Source organism: Octopus bimaculoides, chromosome 11 (genome assembly GCF_046866305.1).
Source record: "Octopus bimaculoides isolate indiv1 chromosome 11, ASM4686630v1, whole genome shotgun sequence".
Classification (NCBI taxonomy): Eukaryota; Metazoa; Mollusca; class Cephalopoda; order Octopoda; family Octopodidae; genus Octopus; species Octopus bimaculoides.
Genome location: NC_142938.1, coordinates 53,778,985 through 53,805,040, shown reverse-complemented (window position 1 = coordinate 53,805,040; position 26,056 = coordinate 53,778,985). Strand labels below are relative to the sequence as shown.

Below are 26,056 nucleotides of genomic sequence, written 5' to 3'. Positions count from 1 at the left end.
AAGTAAGTATTGGGGTCAATTCTTTAGACTAAAAATTCTTCAAGACGTTGCAATAAAATGTTTCCGATTAACTCATATACATTGTTTCACTCTAAATCTTTCTTCCTCTACTGAGAAATCATCACTTCAGTGATAATCATCAGAGGATCACGGTTAAATATTCGATTTGTCATATTGGTTTCAAATTTTGGCGCACAAGGCCAGCAATTTCAGGGAACGAGTAAGTCGATTACATCGACTCCAGTGTTCCATAAGGATGAAAAGCTAAGTCAACCTCGGCGGAATTTCAACTCTAAACGTAAACCCGAAAGAAATGCGGCTAAGCATTTTGCTCAGCGTGCTAGCGATTCTTATTTCTTTATTGCCCACAAGGAGCTAAACATAGAGGGGACAAACAAGGACAGACAAAAGGATTAAGTCGATTACCTCGACTCCAGTGAGTAACTGGTATTTAATTTATCGACCCCCGAAAGGATGAAAGGCAAAGTCGACCTCGGCGGAATTTGACCTCAGAACGTAACGGCAGACGAAATACCGCTAAGCATTTCGTCCGGCGTGTTAACGTTTCTGCCAGCTCACCACCTTTACTCGGTTTCTCATATTCGAGATATAGTTTCGAGATATAGTTTCGATTTCTAGTTGAAGGTATTTGACGCCATTGGTATTCCTGAGTATTCTAGGATGGATTTGGGAGTGGGGAACCACACTTTCTATTTCTCGTTCCTCTAAAAACATGTTCGATGCGGATCTAAAGAAGGTAATGGAAAATAGTACGGGTATCGCCCACCCCTTCCTGAAACACTGTAAGACTCGGAAATAGATTTGCCTCAAAATGACAACAACAACAAAAAGTCATAATTAATTAGTCTATTTACGTAATTAATTATTTTAATCACATTTCCACTCCTATATTGAGTTCAATAGTGCACTTAAATTACTCTGGTTTAGCCTGCCGAGGTTTAATTATGAACCACCTATAGGGACGGCTAGTACAGTAATATACGGGTGGATTGTATAATTGACGGCTATTTCCTCAATGTGGGGTATTGAATTTAACTCCTGTCCTCTTCTAGGCTCTGTGGAGGCAGCGGGAAGTTACTCCTTTTCTCAGCATTAGACCAAAGTTTTAAGTTAAGTTTGACATCTTGATCAAGTGATGGACGAGAGACCATTCCATAATGCGAAGTAAACTCCACACACACACACACACACACACATTTTTTATTTATATTAATATATTTGTCCTTATTTGATCTCAGTTTGGTAAATCATTAAAATGCAAATTAAATTCTAGTTAAATCGTTGCTCCGAGCGTATTAGAGACGTTCAAAATTATATACCCTTGATAAGATGGATTATATTTCTTACGTGTCCCATATTTGACAAAAAGTAAACTTATGGCAAAGCTGTTGTATGCATTTACTCGGATCCTACCTGTTGCCAGTAAATAGAACCAGGTTTCCTATCTAAAGATACCTCGTTATATTTTATGGGCTACCGCCTTCTGCAGCAACCAATCAGTCGTGGTTTACGTCCTTTTTCTTCTACTAGTCTTGTAGGACCTGCAAAAAGATCACGAATAGTGCCATTTTATCTCCTACCTCCAACTAAGCTAATGAAAAAAAACCCTTCCTTAAAATTCTAATATTTGTGCTTATCTGGAAGAAATCGACGTATATCTTCCTTGAGCTCCAATACGAGACTCTAGATAGACGCTCAATAGAGATCTCACTTTGATAATATGGCATTGCAATACACAAATTTATTTGACAGTATCTAAGATGTCATTAAACTAATTCTAAGTCACAGACGTGCTATTTCCTCCCATGGCTTCTATCGCCACAACATCACCTGCTCTTCTCAGCAAGTTAGATGCATGGTCTTGCCATCCGGGCATATCTGTCTTTTCTTCTTCTATTGATCTCACTGACATTGCAAGAAAATACTTTTTTCACTCGGTCCTTCCCAAATGCAATCCGACCTCCATACCTTTAAGTTGAAAATCGGTATTGGAAGTGTCAAAGGAATTGCGCGTTCTCTTTCCAAAAAGTAAAAGGAAATTATTAATCTGATTTCGGTTGTTATGGCGTGCTAATAACTCTTATTTCTGCGACCCTGAATAACTGAAAGGAGGAAAAGGAGGAGATGGACCTGGAGGGTTTTCAGCTTGAATGAAGAAGGATGAAACTAAATGCTACTAATAAACGATTTAGTTCGGTGCTCTACTGTATCTGCACTAAGACAGTAGATACACTAAAACTTATCAGACAACAAAACTGATTGCTCTTATCTTAATTAATTACAAACATCAAATAAAGCATAAATAAATCAAAGAGTTGAAGGGATTTAGTTTGCATATTAACCTAGTTTAATAGTGAAAGGTGATGGATTATGTTGGCTACATTTGATATCTGACCGATGTCATAACAGACTTTTACTAATATTTCGATTTAACTATCTTCCCTGCCGTCTTCCGACTCTTTCTTCCCACGCAGCAGCTTCAAGGAAACAGAAAACTATTAAATTACAAATTAGTATAAGGGGAAAAATAAAAACAACAGCAATGTGTGTGTATATGTGTTCCTGTGTATATACGTCACGTGTGTATATATGTGTGTGGATTCAGACATAGACACACACACACATGCTTGTTTGTTGATGTATGTAGATGTAAACGCACGATGGTAGATTGCGTACACCTATGTATTAGAATGTACAAATCGAGTGGGGTGCATACACATAGATGTGTGCGTGCGTGTGTGTGCATGTGCATGCGTGCGTGTGTGTGTGTGTGTGTGTGTGTGTGTGTGTGTGTGTGGTCGTTAACGAAATGTTTAGAGGAACCATACACAAAATACTTTGAAGATATGAACTGAAGTGAAAAATTGAAGATATACTAAGAAAACACAGAAGAGGTTTCTTTAAAACAAGAAATTATGGGATAAACCCTTGAATTCATTACATAATACTCTGCAGGGTAATTTGGATAAATAACACACATATCGCCGCCATTAGAGAAGAAATTATATTTTAGATACACGAACTTTGGGGATATTATTCCTTCTTCATTCCTTCAATTACTTTTTCTTCGCTCTCTCCTTCCTTCATAAGTTAAGTTTTTTTTTTCCCGTCAAATAAAACAAAAATAGACAAAAACGCAGTCAGCGCTGTGAATATTATTTGAAGAAAGTTGCAGTTATTGTAGTGTTGTTGGTGCAATCATCATAGAAAATAAATAGCAACGTTAAGAGAGAGAGAGAGAGAGAGAGAGAGAGAGAGAGAGAGAGAGAGAGAGAGAGAGAGAGAGAGAGAGAGAGAGAGAGAGAGAGAGAGAGAGAGAGGAAGGGAGGGAGGAAGAGAGAGAAATAGAGAGGGAATGAGTGAGAGAAGGAAAGAGCGAGGGAGGAAAGATAGAGAAAGATGTACTTAAATGTATTCGCTGACGTCTAGGGGCTAGGTCACATATCGCTTCCATAATCACGATTTGAGGGGACAGTAAGCAAACACTCCCACTGCTGTGTCCATTACCTCTCATAGCAGACGTTGAGGCCCCAGTCGAGGTTGAGATTAAAACAGCGAGACACACACACACACACACACACACACACACACACACACACACACACACACACACGCACACACACTCATACACAACTCTAGTACACCCACACATCAAGGATGGCGGCATTTCCTGGAGCTCATTCGCCGCCACAGCTGCTGTCCCCAACCTCACTAACTGTCAAACCATGCGTGCAAATGTTTGTGTTATTGGAGCCATGCGGATAAAGCTGGCGCCTGGCTCCACAGCGACTGGCAGCCCTAAAAAAGTGTGTTTGTGTGCGCGTGTAGGTACGCTTGTGTGTTTCGTATACCTATACATACACAGACTTATATCCACCCACCAATTTGCAAACGAACAAATATACTCATAGCGCACGCACATTTAGTGTACACACACATATAAGTACATATAGACATATAAGTATGTATTTTTTTGTGTATGTATATAGACATACGTATGTTCGAAGACAGAAATGGCGTCGGGTTCTCCCTTAGTCATCACTTCATTCTGATTTTCAAGCAAAGTAGGTGCAAACTGTGAGAAAAGAAGTGTTTTAAGGAGTGTGGGAGTCATCTCCAGAAAATAAAACAGTAGAATAAAACAGAAGAAGGCATCATGTGGAACTATGCGAAAGAACCCAAACAAAACAAAAAAAAAAGACAATAATAAATGGATATATTTTCTCTAAACCAGATAATGAAAATTTAATTGTTGACAATTTGCGGAAAATCTGTGTTAGCTGGTATTTCAGTGTAAATATATATTTTTGTCATCTAATACTTAAAAACAACTATCGAATGGAAGAATTCGGTGAAATTAAAGATTAAGGATGTTTTTATTCAACAAATCTTGAATATAAGAATAACTTGCTTTAAGTACATTTTGCAACTTTGGGTCAGAGCGGACATTTCCCTTTAGATTTATTATTTATTTGTTCATCTCTTTTACACTTATTTATATTTAATTCTATCGTATTTTACTCCCTGTTTTTCACGTGTCCACTTCATAGCGAGCTCTATGACTGGGAAGAAAAGATCAACTAGTTTTCTTTGAGACTGTCTGTGCTGGGAGAAAAGAACTCTTTCAAAAGGAAGTCTCACTTTGAACACACACACACACACACACACATATATATATATATATATATATATATATATATATATATATATATATATATATATATATATATATGTATGTATGTATGTATATGTGTGTGTGTGTGTGTGTCTGTGTGTGCTCATAGTGAGACTTCTTTTTGAAGTATATATATATATTTACATGTATGTATATGTATGTATGTATCCATGTATGTACGTATGTTTGTATATGCGCGTGTGCGTGACCTTATGAATGTCGTCGTTTGAACTCTAAGAGCTCCACATATTAAGCGGCGTCATTTGGACGATGTTAGTACGCTCCATTGGGTATTAAAGAGTGGGGTTTCTATTTGAAATAATGGGCTTGTTTATATTTCCTTACTACCTGTACATAATAATAAGAATGAAGTAGGCCAGCAACTGGCCTACTACTAAGTCACAGTCAAGGTTTGTGTTTGATGGCGACCAGATTGACATGATTGCCTGCTGATTCAGTTCTATTCGGTCAGCTACTTAGAATATCATCTGACATACATGCATGCATGCATGTATGCACACACACACACACACACGCGTGTGTACATATATATACACATACCTATTTTGTGTATAAAATATAAACACACACAAATATATATAATACACATACCTGTATGAATCTGTGTAAAACGTACATTTACATAAATATATATATATATATATATATTTACATTAAATATTATACACACACACAAATGTATTATGCATATATGTGGGTAGGTGTGTATACATATCTTTAACGTACACTCATGCGCGCGCACACTAATATTTCGGTTCGTGCTCTCAGCTTTACCATTGTCTGTATTGAACACTGGAGACACAAGAGGAAGAGAAGGTGTAGGAGGATTCTGAGATAAAACACAAGGAAGAAATCTTTGTGTGGCTGCCGACGTTGTTTCTTCTTATTGTTTATACAAGACATTCAGATCTAAAAAGAAAATATTGAGTTAAAGAAAAGTTAAAATAATATAGACAAATTCCTGCTGACTTGTTTATTAAGATTCTTTAGAGATTGACTTTCCTCGAATCACCAAATCTGAAAGTGTTTTTGTCAGTTGTTCAGATGGAGAAGAGCTCTCTAAATCGATGGTGTTTCATCATGAATTTTTTCTCATGAGAAAACAGCAGTTTGTTATCAATAATGAATTCGTTATTTTTATTTTTAAATTGTATTTCTCGTTTCACTGAAGTAAGTATGCAAATAAGGATTAATAAAGAATAACCAAACTTATTTTTAATGAAGTCAAATTGACTACTGTTTACTGAAGAAAGAACGGAAAAGGAAAACGAAGAGGATTTATTTCCATGCAAAGAAACAATCTCTAGAATAACAAAAATGTCTGGCAGGATCGTGTCAAACAATAAATTCCTGCTTTATTACTCTGAACATCTTCAATGGAATATCATAGAATATAGCGGAGTCTGTGAGCAGAAAATCATAAAAAGGTTACTGACTGCATTACACAAAAACGAAGTTTACAGTCCAATTTTATGAGTTATTCTGGAAAGAAAGGGTTAAACTCCGTATCAAGTGAAAGTGAATTTAGGAAGAAAGAGGAATTTCTCGGACCTCCCAGATTTAGGGACTTCCAGTTTCAAATAACAGAAGAGGAGAAAGCTGTTCCTTTTAATACACACACACACACACACACGAAAATGATCGTACTTCGTGTACACCTGCTTTATATATATGTGTGTATGTATATATGTATATATATATGTATATATATATATATATATATATATATATATATATATATATATATATATATATATATATATATATATATATGAGGGGTTTCTACCGAATCAACCCACAAGGCTTTGGTCAGTTTGATTTGAAGATTTGGCTGCTATTTCTAGGAAATGAAGCACTTGGTGGAGGTGCATAAATAATTCTTCCAGCTCCAATAAGTGCAGGCAATATTCAAGTATTTTGATGGCTTTTTCCCCTTATTAGCTATTATTCAATCAACTGAAACAAGTAAAATAGTGTAATTCAAGCATAATAGCAGCCAAATCTTCTTCAAATCAAACTCTACTATCATTTAGAAAATGTGTTACTGAGTACTAGCGAAAAATTGTTACAAACACAGATACGCACAGCGTAATTTATTATATAAACAATATATGCGTATAAATTACCATTTTTCTGTAATTTTGTCTGCTTCAAAAGAAAACAAACCAAAAAACCGGATGAAATATGTCAACAGGGAATAACATTTTTCTCACCGGCAAAAAATTATTGATTACAAAACAGCAGTAACTGTAATCAGCTGAATAGACGTCAGTGATTGGTTGAAATTACAGAAATACGACAACTTTAACATGAAATAACTTGCGATGTACAATTTTTTGTTAAGAAGGCTAAGAAAAAAAGTTGTTTTATATGACACATTCTAGCAGTGTCCCAAGTTTGAAAGTGTTTCGTTAAGAAAACAAGTGTTGCCCGTCAAACCAAAAAGATCCAAAACGACTAGATCTCTGTGATCGATCAAATCGACTGGCCCCTCCGCCAAAATGTCGGGCTTTGTGCCTAGAGTAGAAAAAAAAAATATATTACGTATATGTTACATCTATCTATTTGTCTAGTTATCTATCTATTTATCTATCAATCTAGCCACTCACACACACGCAACCCCAAATAAGCTATTTTCATAAAGCAAAACGATTGGTTAAATCCAACAACAGCAAACTTTCCTGCAGTCGTCTCATACAACACCAGCTCCCTATGTAACCCATACCACTCTCTGAATTTCACGCCAACCCCTCCTTGTTTTCTCATCCCCCGCTTCTCAAATGAAAGTGAGGGGGCGAGATAGAGAGAAAGATATAGTGAGAGAGAGGGGCGAAAGAGCGAGAGAGAGAAAGAAAGAGAGGATGTGATAGAAAGTAAGAAAGAGAGAGTGAAACAGAGAGAAAGAAATGAAGGAGAGAATGTGTTTGTGCTTGTACGTGTGTGTTCGCACATGTCAGCTTGTGCGGCCTTGTGTAAAAGGCAAGAAAGAGAGAGAGAGAGAGAGAGAGAGAGAGAGAGAGAGAGAGAGAGAGAGAGAGAGAGAGAATAAAGAGTGGGTAGAAAGTAGAAGAATAGGAGAGAGAGAGAGAGAGAGAGAGAAGGAGAGTAAGAAGGGGAGGGAGAGAGACACGGACGAAAAGGAAAGTAGAAGAATCCTTTCTTCTATAGTACCAAGGCCTGAAATTACATCAAACCCACTGTTCAACTTGTACTTATTTTATCGACCCCGAGAGTATGAAAGCAAAGTCGACCTCGACAGAATTTGAACTAAGAACGCAAAGACGTATGAAATTCCGCTCGGCATTTTGTCCGGAGTGCTAATGATTCTACCAAGTCACCGTCTTCGGAAAATATGGAACACTTCACGAATTTGTGTGTCGTCGTTGCGCAAAGGCCCATGCTAATCTCCGTATCGTTCCAGTTTTAGTATTGTCGAAGCAACATATTTGAAAGTAAAATAACAGAGGAGCATTTTCCATAGAGAAAAAGAGAGAGAGAGAGAGAGAAAGAGAGAGAGAGAGAGAGAGAGAGACAGAGGAAGAAAGAAAGAGAGATAAAGAAAGAAGGAGGGAGATGGTGAGAGAAGGGGTGGGGCGAATTTAATTTTGTTCTCTGCCAGTTGATGGTACCTCTGTCAATTTTATTTACATGCTAATTAACAGGTTTTTAGCAAAGACTATACAACAGCAGTAACTCTCTCTTCACCTCTCACTCTCTATCTCTCTCTCTTACACACACGCCTGCATCTATCTATCTATCTATCTATCTATCTATCTATCTATCTATCTATCTATCTATCTATCTGTATGCCTGTTTGTCTGTCAGTTTTCCCCCTCACTTCTCTCTCCCTCCCTCTCTCTCTGTCTCTGTCTGTCTGTTTGTCTCTATCTATCTATTGCCGATCGTGGGGCACGTAACCGAATGTCAAAGTTCACTAGAATTAGCAATATGTGGGGATTCTGTTGTCATATATTCGCATGGACTTCACAGGTGGGTTACAGCGAAATAATTCTATTGGTAAAAATGAACGATGTCTTTGTTGATGTCAAGAACAACCACATGGCTGTTACCGAAAGTTTAATGAGTGACACAAGTCAATTAAGTCCATACAGTTGTAGACACACAGACAGGGACACACAGGAATGTCCACCTTACTGGACACCCATTATCAGTCACTGTGATAGACATTACTATCGGTTGGATCAATGATCGATCGAATTCATTCGTGTCACATTCTGATCCTGACCAAAAGATCTTTTCAGAGGAAGGCAGAACAAAATTCGACTTTTCAAAGGAAAATATAAACTTTACTTGTATTGGGTTTGTTGCAGTGTTGTATTATTATGTCTAGCAACAGAAACGGGGATATTAAAGTAACAGAATAAGTACCAGCTGAATACCGACTGGGGTCAATGTAATCGACTCATCTCTTCCCCCAAAATTGCTGGCCTTGTACGAAAATTTGAAACCAATATCGAAACAACAGTAAGCCGGCAAGCTGGCAGAGTCATTAGCACGCCGGATAAAGTGCTCAATGGCGTTTCGTATGTCTTTACGTTCTGAGTTCAGATTCCTCCGAAGTCGACTTTGCTTTTCATCCTTTCGGGCTCGATAAAGCAAGTACCAGTTGAGAACTGGGGTCGATGTAATCGACTAGCCCCTTCCCACGAACGTCTGGCCGTGTGCCAAAACTCGAGACCAACATTATGTATTTTAGCTTCATTAAATTACATTGGTGACATTTATAAGAGGTTATTGCGGTGGTGGTGATGGTGGTGGTGGGGTAATATAAGATTGACTGCAGATAGTTGTTTTAGCGACTTCATAGATGAAAGGCAAATATTCTACACTCGAGGGAAATATGAACTTGGAACAGCGATCTAAGTATATAAATATAAACTGCAGTAAAGTGTGCTTCAATGTAATATGGCGATTAGCTGTACAGTCGTAGCAAGGATTTAGGAGATAAAGTCCTGGATTAATACTGGAGGTGTAGTGGGAATTGGCAATATATTTACTTTCATCAACAGCACAACGATAACAGCAGGAGTCGTAGCAGCAGCAGCCGTTGTAGTTGTAATAAAAATGGAGTGTAAATAACCTTCACTTGGGAATTGAAGCTGGATCGTTGTAATGGCAGTTTCTTTATTTGTAATCAAAACTAACATGAAGGTGCACTAGCTAGAATTGAATTTAAAATATATTTGATTATGGAGATGCGCTTCATCTTGTGGTATGTTGCTATTAATAAGCCTCTTTATTATTCTTATTTTTTATACTCCACGGTTTATTAGCGTCTTTATACGACATTTAACCTTATAACGCTTATTATTAATGATTCTTGTGGTTTCAAATACTTGACGGTGTTCGTTAATATAGAGAGAAAATAACAAAATTGAAAGCATGGACGAACGAACTCATGAATGTTTGAACAAAATAATTTCTTGCCAACAATTATAACATCTAGCGTATCAATAGCTTTTATGTGCTTGTTGATTGCTCAAGTTAAGACTTCGGAGATGAATTATCTGGTGTCTTCCGAGCTGTAATTTTATAAAACTTCCAAGTTTCAATTCTGTTTCAATGCAGACACTGAGAGGACACTGGAGAGAGGGGAGTGAGAGAGAGAGAGAGAGAAAGAGAGAGAGCGCGATATTTTTCAGTAACGTAATTCGTGGTAGGGATAAAACTGACATGACCTTTTTTCTAGGAGTTTGTATATTGTGGAAACTGAGACTTTCATCAGCTGAAATCGGATAAAGAATCCGGAAGTTAATATTTGAAAAACCGGGGTCGTAATTTGAGATGAAATAGAAATTTAAAGAGATAGACAAATTTTTTTTAACAATTATATTTCGTTAGTACATTTAAAGTTTGCTTAGTTTATTGAAAATGACCAATTTGAAATTCAATATTCTTAAAAAATCGCCAGAATAGACATTCATTATTAGACCCGATGGTGAAATATTTAATTTTTTCTGTACACTAACAGCTCTCTATATCACGAAATTATTTATTCGAGGTAATGCTAAACTCATGACAAAATACGTTGAATGACTTTCTTACGGGTGCAAATATGCCTCAAGAATATTTGAACTGGTAACAAGTTTGTATTTACACACACACACACGCACGAAAATTAATATAAACACCATACGCAATACGATACCATAAAGGAAAAATATAATTGTCACCAAACGCGAGTACGGGTGTCAAAACACCGACATGGCTAGAAAAAAAAAAGGATTTAGTTCTTTACATTGGCAAAATATGCATTTTTTTAAAAGACAGTAAAAAATCTGAAAATCGGATATAATGATAAAGTTTTCCAGTCTAATTGCTATGAAGATATGATGCTGCGGAGAAAAAAATTGGGCGAAAATGTTACAGGGGTTTAAAAATCGAGAAAACTGTGTATTTATAGCCAATAGGCAGACAGAAATTTTCTGCGTTGCCGCCGAGGTCGACTTTGCCTTTCATCCTTTCGGGGTCGATAAATTAAGTACTAGTTACGCACTGGGGTCGATGTAATCGACTTAATCCCTTTGTCTGTCCTTGTTTGTTCCCTCTATGTTTAGCCCCCTGTGGGCAATAAAGAAATAAGAAATTTTCTGCGTTGAGCGGAGCGTGTCAACTTTAAGGTTGTAGCTGTGTAATTTATAGTTTAGAGTCTCTTCATTCTAGGTTTCTAAATAAACAGAAATACCTAATAAAATCAAGATGTTTCTTTTATCTCTTCATTGATTTATGTTTTTATTATTATTATTTTTAAAATTCGTAATATTAATATATTTGTCTGCATGTTTACTTTATGCGTATTTCAGTATTATGATTACCTGTCATGTATTTATGTACATCATTAATAAATAAGTGGATGTGTGTGTGTGTATGTGTGTGTGTGCGTGACAAGGGGCGTCTGTCTCCAAAACTTCAAAGTGGATTAACGTTTTTATGCTTGTATTTGTAAATTACAATAAGAATAACGCTGGTCAACAAAGAATTTATCTCAAGAAAAACAATACCTATATCATATGTTTTTGCAAGTAGAATTCAAAAATAACGTCAAATTATGTGTACTGAGTTCACATATTCCATTCACCTTCATAATGCCAAAAACTGTATAAGAATCGCAAACAACTTTTGCTATATATGAAAAATATGTAAAATATTAAAACAATTGACGAAAAATATCTATAATAAAATTCTAATTGATAAATATAATTTTTTATCAAAACAAAACATGCGGGTGAAGTAAATCTCGTAATGTGAAGAATCAACACAGCATGCGGGTGGAACACAACACAATGTGCTGTTGTCATGGTAACAAGCTATTAATGCCTCGCTGTCTGTTGATTGGCTAAAATTATCCAAATTTTCCAACTTTAATTCCAAATAACATCAGATTCTTTAATTTACGAGATAAAGTAATTGGTTGATCGTAATCAAAATTCAGAGTTGCATCGATACACCAAAATTGAAAGCAATCTGAGCAAAATTAAAGGGGAGTGCTTATTTTGAGAATGAAAAAGACTAGATCCGAAAAAAGAGCTAAAATACTCTTGCTGTTGTTGGCAATCCGTCGCTTATGACGTCGAGGGTTCCAGTTGATCCGATCAACGGAGCAGCCTGCTCGTGAAATTAACGTGCAAGTGGCTGAGCACTCCACAGACACGTGTACCCTTAACGTAGTTCTCGGGGATATTCAGCGTGACAAGGCTGACCCTTTGAATTACAGGCACAACAGAAACAGGAAGTAAGAGTGAGAGAAAGTTGTGGTGAAAGAGTACAGCAGGGTTCGCCACCATCCCCTGCCGGAGCCTCGTGGAGCTTTAGGTATTTTCGCTCAATAAACACTCACAACGCCTGGTCTGGGAATCGAAACCGCGATCCTATGACCACGAGTCCGCTGCCCTAACCACTGAGCCATTGCGCCTCCACTCTAATGCTGTAGGAAACGTACATAAATGTATACATATATGCTCACAGAGGCTGCAATCGCCCAAAACACCAAAACCCATACATATTAACACAAACATCGAAACGCGCGATTCCTTAATAGCATGAAATAAACTGAACTATCTCTATTCTGTATCATCGACTCACAGGTCTGGTTCAAGCTTCATACGGAGTAATACCATGCAATCTCTATACTGTCTCCTGACGTGCTAGACATAGTAATAAAATAGCAGTTCAGATAGAAAGCCTTTTGGTCATAGGTCACCTCTATGTATGTACATATGAACACGTACGCACGCATGCACGCACGCACGCACGCACACACACACACACACACACACACACACACACACATGTAATATATATATATATATATATATATATATATATATATATATATATATATCTCCATACATACATAGTGAGTAAGTGAGATGTGGGGTACGGCTTAACGTTGTACCTTACTCGACTTGATCCCAGATAAAAAAAAAAAAATTTCTAAGTTCAATTTTATATTAACTATTTATCTTTTGATCTATCTGTAACCGAAGCATATTACATTCCCTACAACAAGCACACATATAAACACATGCATAAATACACACACAGTGACATATAGACATACGCACACACGCGCACACACACACACACACACACACACACACACACACACACACACACACACACACACACACACACATGTACTACATGTATATCATCATAAGACATATGGATATAGAGTTACATCATTACAGACTCTCAAATATGAATATACGATATGTCTACAGACTCCCCCTCCTCCGCTTCATATTTTTAATGAGTAACGACTAAGATTGCCAACTTGTTTTTGTAGGGTGACGAGTAATTAAAATAAACTCCACTAATATGATGCTGGGATCCACTAGACAAACAGAAAATGTAGGCTCTTACTGATACATACATGCAAACATACATACATACATACATACATACATACGTACATACACCCATGCATACATATGGAACATGTACAGCAATATATAAATAACGTGTGCACGTACAAACATATTGATAAAGTATATACGTCATATATATACATATATTTTATATATGTGCGTGTATTGAGTTTGTACGTATCTATCTATCTATCTATCTATCTATCTATCTATCTATCTATCTATCTATCTATCTATCTATCTATCTATCTACCTCTCTCCCTCCTCTCTATTTAAAAAAAGTTTTTGCTGAGAATTCTTTATAGCTGAAGAAAGATTTTTCTCTTACATTAAAAATTATTGATTAAATAAAAAGAAATAAAAAAAAATCAAAAAAAAAAAGCCCTCAGAATGATGTAAACCTTTCAGAAGTTAGCATTGTGTTTGTGCACTTTCACTTTTTGCAGCTTTTCAAACACACGTGTTATGGGATACATATACATACTCATACGCACGCGCACGCACACATTATCGTTATCGTTCACTTGTTTCAGTCGTTTGACTGCGGCCATGCTGGGACAACGCTTCGACCCCGGTACATTTTTGAGGCCTGGTACTTATTCTATCGAACCCTTTTTGCCGAACCGTTATGTTACGGGAACGTAAAGACCCCAACACCGGTTATCAAGCGGCGGTGGGGGCAACCCACACACACACGTGCGCGGGCGCATACACACTTATATATGGTGGGCTCCTTTCAGTTTCTATCTACCAAATCCACTCATAAGTTGACTTGGTGACTCGCACTGTGACTGAACCCGAAACCAAATGGTTAGGAAGCAAACTTCTTTCCACACAGTCATACACACACGCATACAAACATACGCACACACACATACATTCATAATTACGTACATGCATACACGTAACGTATGCATGCCTGTGCATGTATTGTGTGTAAAATGCACGTGTACACAATTATACAGTGACATGTTTGTTAGTATATTTATGAGTACGTGTATACACGTTGATGTAAATAATTATGTATTGTGAAGGTGCGTGGCTTAGCGGTTTGGAGAATTCGGCACACGATCGTACGATCGTGAGTTCGATACTCGGCGACACGTTGTGTCCTTCAGCACGACACTTTATTTCACTTTGCTCCAGTCCACTCGGCTGGCAAAATTGCACCTTAAATTCAAAGGACCAGCCTTATCGCATTCTGTGTCACGCTGAATTTCCACGAGAACTACATTATGGTTACACGTGTCTGTGGAGTGCTCAGCCACTTAAACTTTAAATCCACTAGCCGGCTCTTCCGTTGATCGGATGAACTGCAATCCTCGTAGTCGAGTAAATTCTTAAAATGTTATTAATCTTATAATTGTCCCATGTAGACACAGCTATCCTCGCCACATATTTTAAAATCGTCAGAATTATTCTTCCAACAGGTCTTTCCTTATATTCTGGAACATGTTCAATAGTTGCTTGGATTAAAAAAAAAACCAAAAAAATAAAACCAAAAAAAACATAGAAAAGCAATCGAAAAATGAAAATAAAAAATAGATACATATGCGCACATTTATAGATGCACATACATAGACACACACGCACATGCACATACATGCTTGCATACATACATTGATCTATTTACGAATATATACAGCCTATACACTCGCACACGTGAGCATACAACTTCACACGTAATTTGCACAAAGACGCACACGCACGTCCAGATATATCACATAAACACGTAGTCATGTAAAAAAAAAAAAAAAAAAATAGTGCGCGCGCATGTGTGTTGTTTCATGAAAAATTATTAATAAAACAATAAAAGAAAAAATATAGATACATGCCTGGGAATGGTAATATATATAAGAATTATTTATGAAGTCTGCGGACTGAAGATGCATATGGAATATAAAGGTTTATTGATGCAATATATTATACACATGCATAAATTCATGTAATATATATGTGCATAGATATAGATATGCCACACATTTATAGCTATAAATATGCGTGTGTATTTGTGTGCGTGCGTGTGTGTGTGTGCGCGCGCACACACGCTCACATATGAATATTTATAATATTCATATGTATATATATATATACACGCATAAGTATGTCTGTGTGCATGAAAAATTACACACACACACACACAGATTAATATATACACGCACATGTGTGTACACACACACACACACACACACACACATATATATATATATATATATATATATATATATATATATACACAATCACACATATATGTATATATATATATATATATATACATATATAAGTACATATATATATATAAATATATATATGTATGCACACATATATATATACATATAGACATATACATATGTATATGCTTTTGTTTTTTATGTTCTCGTTTCTAATTTTGTTCACGTTTTTTCGACGTCCTGTACCCATATATACATGTATATATACACATATATGTAGGCATGTACATATATGTGTGTATATATATATGTATATATATATATATATATATATATATATATATATATATAAATATATATATATGTATGTATGTATGTATGTATGTATGTAAGTAAGTTTTATACATACATACATACATACAAACATACATACATACACACACACACACACACACACACACACATATATATATATATATATATATATATATATATATATATATATACATATGCATATGCATATACAAACGCACATATATATAATATATATATATATAACACATGCAGCGACATATCTACATACAAGTACACGTATTTATACAACCACTCCCACATATATATAATTATATACATGTATATATAATTACTGAAAACAAGAATATATACAAATGTATACACAAATGCATTAATTACGTAAATTCCTTTAACAAATACACACACACACACCCTATCCATATATATACTCCCTCACGCAGACGTGCAGTTCCTTTAACAAATAGACATACACACCTCTACATATACTCACTCTCTGATACAGTTATGCAGCCCCCTATATTTATAGCTGCTAACGGCAATGTGGGGCATGTACGAAATTATGTCGGATTACCAGTTCCAGAAATGCGGTGAACTCACCATTCTAAGAGAGTATGAGTGATAATTGCAGGTAAATTATACTGCCGGTAGCTACTATGACAGGTTGACAGATCCTAAAATATAGCTTGGTCACCAACCCATTATTATTCCATCATCTGAAGAAAAAACTGAAATACTTATGTGAAGATTTTTTCCTCTTATTTGTTGTTTTTTCTTTTTCCCTTTTTTTTTCATTTTTTTTTTCTTTTGCCGTCGAACGAATGGTTGAGTCTTCTCATTGATAGCGAGAAGAACCCCTTCACCTTGGTTAAAGACCTACTGCCAACGTTAAGTACCGCAGGTCAGTCTAGCATAAGGATTGTTTTTCAACTCGACACTGTCTAATTATCGAAGCAAACTGATTCCTGTCTGAAGATGATGATAGAACATACAATAACACTGAAGCTGAGACAGTATTTAAATCATTTATTAATTTATCCGCATATTTTAAGTTGATGTCTTCCCCAGTGGCAAGTATTCAAAATTGGTCTCTGTACATGGCGGGTAGCGAATGATAGGCAAATTCCTCCCTAGTTGGGATTGTTAGATCTTAGCAGCAACTTTCTTAGAAATAACTTGACTGGCTGAGACAGAATGGAATTAGGTGGATTGGACGAAACAAGATGGTGAACAACTGATAAAATAGTGCATCGTATAGAATGTCTTGTGAAGACTCGTGGTTTCAATTCCTGCGGTATGCTGTGTTCTTGAGCAACGCACATTATTCCGCTGGCTCCCCCTGGGAAATGTTGTGATCTCGGTCGCTTACATGCCATGGAAACTGAATAACTGGTCCCTATGAATACTGGGACTCAAGACAGTAATGTGCAGGAGTTTCCATAAATGTCTTGCAACATTCGTTCTGGCCTTCGGTGCTCTGAGTTCAAATCGCACCGAAGTCCACTTAGTATTTTTTCTCGTAAAAATCGATAAACGAAGAACCAGTCTAGTACAAAGGTTGGTTCTTCTTCCCAAACCCAGCATTTCTTTTTTTTTATTTTGTTTAATATTTTTATGGGAGAAATCAGCTGCGATCAGACTTATAGTGGAATGGGGTCCCTCAAAAATGGAGGGCCTAAGGCAACGCCAAAAGGCAAAACACCAATAGAAAATTTTGACCAATGAACTAACCAATGACGAAACCCATAAGTAGTCGGTAGACATGCTAGAAATTATAAATAAATCTTTCAACGCCCTAATATCTTAAAGAAAAAAAAAAATTATGATTAATCTAGTCCTAGATACTGTATTAATGCAACAATGTAGCATTAGATGCACGCTGCTTGCCAAGACGGGATGGTCACCGCTGGAAAGTATTTGATCATGATCCAGTTTAATCGTGATTAACCTGACAACAGTTATAAGACTAATGGCGAATCTGAATTTACGACCGAATAAAATGTAGTGAAAATAGAAAAAAAACCCCTTAATAATTGAGATTGAATGTGTATAGAGAAAAAACAAAACAATCAAAAGTGTTAACGACAATTGTTGTCAATAAAGTCAAGCGAAGGAGCTCTGAAATTCTAATAGATTAAAAATTAAATGTAGGCATGTAGTTGGGAAGTGAAAGTACTGGAGTAGATTCGTTCCCTAAAATCCTTGAAGATGGTACACCAGCATGGCCGCAGTCTAATGGCTGAGACAAGTAAAGATAAAGGATATGTATATATATATGGAGGAGGATAACTCGTGACTGAGTAAGACCACTTCATAAACTCAGTAAATCCGTTTCAAGCCCCCAAAAGTTCCCGTGCATGAATTTTCTCTGAGTGAATAAAGTGTTGCATAGTAGTGAACCCACTTTTCCATAGAATCAGCTACAACACCAGGCTGGAGTAGGTAGGTGGTGGTGGTCCTTTCCATAACATTGGGAGACTGTTTCTGTTGTTGTTCTTCATATCGTAGCGTGTAGTTTTTTTGTTATTGCGGATTTCTCTAGGTTTCTGTTGTTCACTCATTCATTCATAAACACATGCGCATGAACCTCCCCTTCCTCACACAAAGAACCACATCAGGATTCAGCGGAATACGTATACTTTCCATTTGATGTTTGTCGAGGGACTTTCGTATGAAGTTAATAATAACCAGCTAGTAGAATATTTAGAAACGTGTGAATTAAGAATGATTTATTAGAATAACTCTGAATATTTGAAATACCTAAATACGGCTCCCTTTTATATTAGTTTTCAACCGAGGCAACGACGGAGCTACTTTTAGAAATAACAGCTTGTATTTCCTACAAATCAAAAGAGTATCACCCCACCGACTTAAACAAGGAAGTGCTCATTGAATAATGTAATATTACATATTTTAAATTATTGGGATTGTCACGGCTTGAAGGCTTTTGATCAAAGTTGATCAGGGTTTGAATAAGAATAAAACAACAATAACGACCGTCTCCTAATATTATAGTAGGGACCACCACCTATCCCAGCTTGTCCCAATCGCCCCACTCTGTCAATGACCTCTTCGTTTACGAGATATGATTTTATCACACGTTAAAAAGCCCTGAATCTATTTTGTTTTAATTTTTTTTGAACCCTGACTAAATGCTCCTAAAAACTCGTCCTTGTACTTCCCGTATCGAATAGAATAACCGACATTTTAGTTTCCAACAGGGAACGAACCTTTTTCCTTTCAAATGAGAGGCAATGTTTTAACTGTAGTTCCAATCTGACGCCTCTAATAACAATACGGCGCCCACCAAGGCCCCGTGACTATTGTGTGGGTGTAATTAGGGGCCCTACCCCATACATAGCCCTCTTTTCTGGCATAACAATTATTGTGAATAAACTTCCTCCATTCAGCTTTCTTGATTTCGACAATGTTTAATAGTTTTCCATTCTGTGCCGTCGTCCTTCGGGCATTAATCTCTTCGGTTCGCTTTACTGTCGTCTACTGTCACACATTTACACCTACACACATTCTTATCTACACACAAACACACCGACATACACACATTTTTACGCATGCACGCACGCACACACACGCGTTCATAATATATACAGCCATCCCCTATTTAGTTACATACATAGTTATAAATAACCATGTTTATATATATTCACACAGACATTCAATGAGACACATGTACACATGTATTCTTATGTATAAATATATGTAAAATTACACGTGGTTGGCTTGACATTACAAATATATGCGGCTCTGCATAGAGTATACATACTTACATGCATACACACATACATACATACATACGCACGCACGCACGCACGCACACACACACACACACACGCACACACACACACACACACACATGTATAAGTCTGTATGTATATATGTAAATATACACATTCATATATTAGATAAGTATTCAAACACACACATTACACCATTACACACAATGGTTGAGTGTGTACGCATATTAAAAGCGTGCGCGTGCACATATGTATATGTGAGTGAATATATGTATATGCGTGTAATTATTGTTGAATATTACATAATAAGGAAAAATAACAATAACAATAATGGTTTCAAATTTTGCCACAAGGGCAGCAGTTCTCGAAGGAAGGGCGAGGGCGAAGTCGATTACATTGAGCCAGTATATGACTGGTATTCATTTCATTGACCCCGGAAAGATAAAAGGTACAAGTGAGCTCGGTGGAATTTGAACTAACAACGTAATGGCATTTTATCTGGCGAGCTAACGATTCTACCAAGTCGCCGCCACCTTAATAATAATAATAATAATAATAATAATAATAATAATAATAATAATAATAATAATAATGATAGTTATTATTATTATTAATATTTCAATTTTTTTGCCACAAAGGATGCTTGGGTGAGGTGGGGATATATATACATAGTATATCTATCTATATATATAAAAACAAATAGTAAATGAGTATATGCATATATACGTACAAGTATGTGCATACCTACATCCACCTGTATGTATAGGTGCATATCTGGGTACAGGACATTGCAAACAAAACGTAGACAAGAAAATAATGATAATCAGAGTACAGAAAACACACAAGCCACATAGAGAACATTTTCCTTCATCAGCTACCCCCGTTTTAACACCGGCGTTTCGAAGAGCTGTGTAGGACGCATCGTTAAAACGGCTCTTCCCATGGACCGCAAATTAAATTTGTATACACAAATTAAACCTGTGCCACGGAGGAAATGTAGTGGCGGACAAAAACACAAGACAGGAAAACAAACAGAAAAGGCTATACGGCCAGACGGGAAAAATTATGTGTGTATGAACGCTGTGAGGCACGAACTTGAAAGTGGGGACGAAGTAAGTTCTATATATATATATTCTTTTATTCCTTTACCCGTTTCAGCCATGCGGCACCGGTTATACTGGAGCACCACCGTGGGTATATATATATATATATATATATATATATATATATATATATATATATATATATATATATATATATATATATATATATATATATATATATATATATATATATATATATATATATATATATATATATATATATATATATATATATATATATATATATATATATATATATATATATATATATATATATATATATATATATATATATATATATATATATATATATATATATATATAACAAGAAAAGTCAGTCGCCACGTCGAAGTGGCTGTTCCCTGCTACTACTAGTTTAACCCCAGGCAGATCTTCTGCCGGCTGCTCATTAATATAGTTATTATTCTGATTTCTTCTTGAGATTTTTACAATTAGCTATTTTGCTCACACACACACACACACACACACAACAAATTGCAATAATTATAACGATAGAGAATATGGGGGCTGGTACGTCCTCAATATTTATTTCCTTTTATCTTACAATGTCATATAGTATAGATCTTTATGGTTACGACGGCCTAAACGTGTTTCCACTGTACACAGTATGAGCAATTGCATATGCGACCAGGTATAATTTTCTGCGCTGCTTCGTTCGTGGTCTTCGACCAGCTTGACTGGAAGTGAACTTATCGGAGGAATTTACAGCGTGAGTGACAACTGGTAGTCATAGACTAATCGATGCAGTTAACCGTAATCTGGAATATTACTAAGAGCTACCACAGTATCCGCCTGGATAATATATCCCAATAAGCTCTCATTATATATATATATATATATATATATATATATATATATATATATATATATATATATATATATATATATATATATATATATATATATATATATATATATATATATCCTTCCGTCCCTCTCTATGAAATAAGCATATTTCATTGATACTCCAACAAACAAGTAAAATATTGAAACGCCAAGTGTTAAAAACAAATAACAAGAACCAAAACAAAAGATGAAATAAATAAAAATAAAGGTTATAGCTTTTCAGATGTAGTATGTCAAAGAATGTAGTTAAGAAACGTCTGGTCTAAGACAAAACTTGCGACAACTATAAACCATCATAACGGTGAAGAGTGAGGATAAATCGTGAGAGCCTAAAGAAATAAATATAAGGGAAAAAGGAGTTAATACACATACGCAAGCCATAATTTATAAGAGACCACACAAGTAAAACCTACTTTACTGGCTACAGAAGGCCCCTCAAAGATTTTAAATTTGTAAAATAGCATATGTCAGACAAGGTAATACAAAACTAATCGCTAATCTGCATACGAAACACAATACATGCAACTTTTGGAAGATTAGTACAGGACTGCACAGCTTGATCTGAATAGATTTGCTGGACTGTATGGCTAAAATACCTTGTCAGTCACTCCTCCAGCTGTTTATGGTTGGCCAAGATCATTCAATGATCGGATCAACTGGAACACTCGCCTTCGTATCCGGGAGAGTGCCGTTTATATATATATATATATATATATATATACATATACATATATCCACACGCCTGCACGCATACATACACGCAGGCACGCACACACGCAAACACGCACACACACACACACACACACACACACACACACACACACATACACACACACACGTATATAAGGACAAGACATCAGTTTGATATTTAGAAAGGAGAGATAGATAACCAGAGAGATAGGCTCAGGCGTGGCTGTGTGGTAAGAATCTTGCTTCCAACCACATGGTAGATGGAAACAGAAAGAAGTCCGTCGTATATATATATATATATATATATATATATATATATATATATATATATATATATATATATACACACACACATATATATATGTGTGTGTGTGTGTGTGTGTGTATTTATGTCTGTGTTTGTCCCCCCCATCACCGCTTGACAACCGGTGTTGGTATGTTTACGTCCCCGTAGCTTTGCGATTCAGCAAAAGAGACCGATAGAATAAGCACTAGGCCTTAAAAATAAGTCTTGGAGTCGATTGGTTTGACTAAACCCCACTCAAGGCGGTGCTCCAGGTTGGGCGCAGTCAAATGACTGCAACAAGTAAAAGAGTAAGAGAGTAAAAGAGTAAAAGAATTTAAAAAAAACCACTCAACGTTTGTATCAACAGAGAGAAAGTAGCTTGCTTACCAACCACATGGTTCCGTGTTCATTCCCACTGCGTGGCACTTTGGGCAAGTGTCTTCTACTATAACCTCGGGCCGACCAAAGCCTTGTGAGTGGATTTGGTAGACGGAAACTGAAAGAAGACCGTCGTATGTATGTATATGTATATGTATATGTTTGTGTGTCTGTGTTTGTCCCCCCAACATCGCTTGACAACCGATGCTGGTGTGTTTACGTCCCCGTAAATTAGCGGTTCGGCAAAAAGAGACCGATAGAATAAGTACTAGGCTTACAAACAATAAGTCCTGGTGTCGATTTGCTCGACTAAAGGCGGTGCTCCAGCATGGCCGCAGTCAAATGACTGAAACAAGTAAAAGAGTAAAAGAGTAAAAGAGAAAGTGAAAACGATGCCTTTCGTGTAAAAAAAACAAAAAAAAAAACAAGAAAAATGAGTTCAGTAAAGAAATTAAGAAACCAATGCCACGATTTCAGATGTTGGATACATGGTTTACTGTATAGTTGAATTGTTTATAAGGTAGACTACACCTACAGAATGTTGTGCTTGTCACAAGAGGACAAGTTATCAGTAACAATACTGTCAATAGTTCTTGGCTTTCTTGCAGAAGCAGATACATTTTATTTTACCATTCCTCCTACAATCATAGGTTCGAATCTTTCATTATTTATTTCAGCTCTGAAACTGTCGCGCAGCAGGAAGTCTGAAAATCTTTCAGAAACTTAGCTGGGGTTCGGTTATGAACATGAAACATTTAAGCGATTGTTTTTGTCAGTTTTTGAGGAGACAAACAGACGTTTCACACGCTTCAGTTTATAAAGCAGGTGTGTGTTCTCAAAAGAAATTTACATTTTGTCACTTCTTTGCTGAAAGTGAATCTAGGGGAGTTCTATTTTAAAGAAATGTTAATTCATTTCAGAACTCCAGCGTTCATGGTAACGTTAACAAAAATATCATCAACATCAATAAGAATCCTTTCTACTATAGGCACAAGGCCTACAATTTTCGGGGTAGGTGGCTGGTCGATCACATCGATCTCAGTGCTCAACTGGTACTTATTTTATCGACCCGATGAAAGGCAAAGCTGACCTCTTCGGAATTTGAATTCAATACGTAACGCCGGGCGAAATACCGTTATGTATTTTTTCCGGCGCGCTAACGATTCTGTCAGCTCGCTGCCTTTACAATAATAATAATTATTACTATTATTTCTACTACAAACAAAAGGTTGAAATTTTGTGAGGAGGGGCTAAGTCAATTACATCGACCTCAGTGCGCAACTGGTACTTATTTTATCGATCCCGAAATGATAAAAGGTACAGTCGACCTCGGCGGAATTTGAACCCAGAACGTGCAGACGAGGAAATACAGAGCATTTTGCCCGGCGCGCTAACGTTTCTGTCAGCTCACAGCCTTAACAATTATTATAATAATAATTGTTCCTTTTCTAAACTAGGCACAAGACCCGAAATTTTTGGGGAGGGGGGGGGGCAATCGATCAGATCGACCCAGTACGCAACTGGTACTTAATTTATCTACCCCGAAAGGATGAAAGGTAGAATTTGAACCCAGAACGTAAAGACAGACGAAATATCGCTAGGCATTTCTCCTGGCATGCTAACATTTCTTATTTCTTTATTACCCACAAGGGGCTAAACATAGAGGGGACAAACAAGGATAAAGGGATTAAGACGATTACATCGACTCCAGTGCGTAACTGGTACTTAATTTATCGACCCCGAAAGGATAAAAGTTAAAGTCGACCTCGGCGGAATTTGAACTCAGAACGTAAAGACAGACGAAATACTGCTAAGCATTTCGCCCGGCGTGCTAACGTGTCTGCCTGCTCGCCGCCTTCGCCTTAACACTAATTATAACAATAATGATTTCTTTATTAACCACAACGGTTTAAATTAAGAAAAAACATTATGGACAGTACAGTGCAAAACAAGGAATGGGTGTATGTGTGTGTGTGTGTGTGCGCGCATGTATTAGTGTGTGTTGTGAGGGTTTTGCGTGTAAACACCACTAATAAAATTAAAAGAAAAAACAGTGTGATCCTCAATCGGGAGGAGACGTTCGAGGGCTGCACATGGAAAACCCCATAAAAAACCATGGGTACCCGACTTTTGGGAGAGGTGTCTTTTTTCCTTTCCTTTTTTTCCAGCTACAGGCGTATGCTCAGGGTAGGACCGTTCACCTGCACCGTTCTCCCCACTTTCATCCACCTTTCAGCGAATTGGCTAGAAGACAACACTTCTTTCTCTACCCTTATTTTCCTTTTTGTCTTCAGCCTCTTCAATCTCGACCACTATACAACCTCTTTTGCCATAGCCACCAGGAATATAAACACAGCCTTTCCTTCCCGGTTAAAGGAAGGTGGCGGGTCGACCATCACGATGGATTCAGTTGACAGCCGGATCCGTCCCACACGCAACAGCAGGTGTTCGACATAAACCCACAGGTCAGCAATGGTCGGGCACTGGTCGAGTGTATGCAGGATCGTCCGTCGTCCTGCGCGCATCTCGGACAAGCTCGGTTGACGGCACTTCCGTGCCTGGAAAGTTTATCTTGAACAGGCAAAGCTCCTAAAAGTCGGGTACCCATGGGGCTTTTCCATGAGCAACCCTCGAACGTCTCTTCTCTATCGAGTATCACACATTGTTGATTTTAAAAATTTTGTTGGTCTTGTTTACACGTAAAACCCTCGCAAGAGCACACACTCACTCACACGCGCACGCACGCACACACGCGCACACACACACACACACACACACACACACACACACACATTCTTTGTTCTATCCTGCGCTGTCCATGATGTTTTTCTTATTGTAAACCCTTGTGGTTAATTTTGAAATCATCATTACTATTGTAGTTAAAAT

The 26,056-nt window shown here is 36.9% G+C and overlaps 1 protein-coding gene and 1 non-coding gene across 4 annotated transcripts in view; both read right to left on the bottom strand.

Annotated features, from left to right (window-relative positions):
* The window catches only part of LOC106876368 (bone morphogenetic protein 2), a 316,795-nt gene that overhangs the window by 189,384 nt on the left and 101,355 nt on the right, over positions 1 to 26,056 (bottom strand). The gene's annotated exons all lie outside the window — the stretch shown is intronic.
* On the bottom strand, positions 8,064 to 8,167 carry LOC128249142 (U6 spliceosomal RNA). The gene has a single exon (XR_008265261.1). It is a non-coding gene; the product is annotated as a U6 spliceosomal RNA (small nuclear RNA).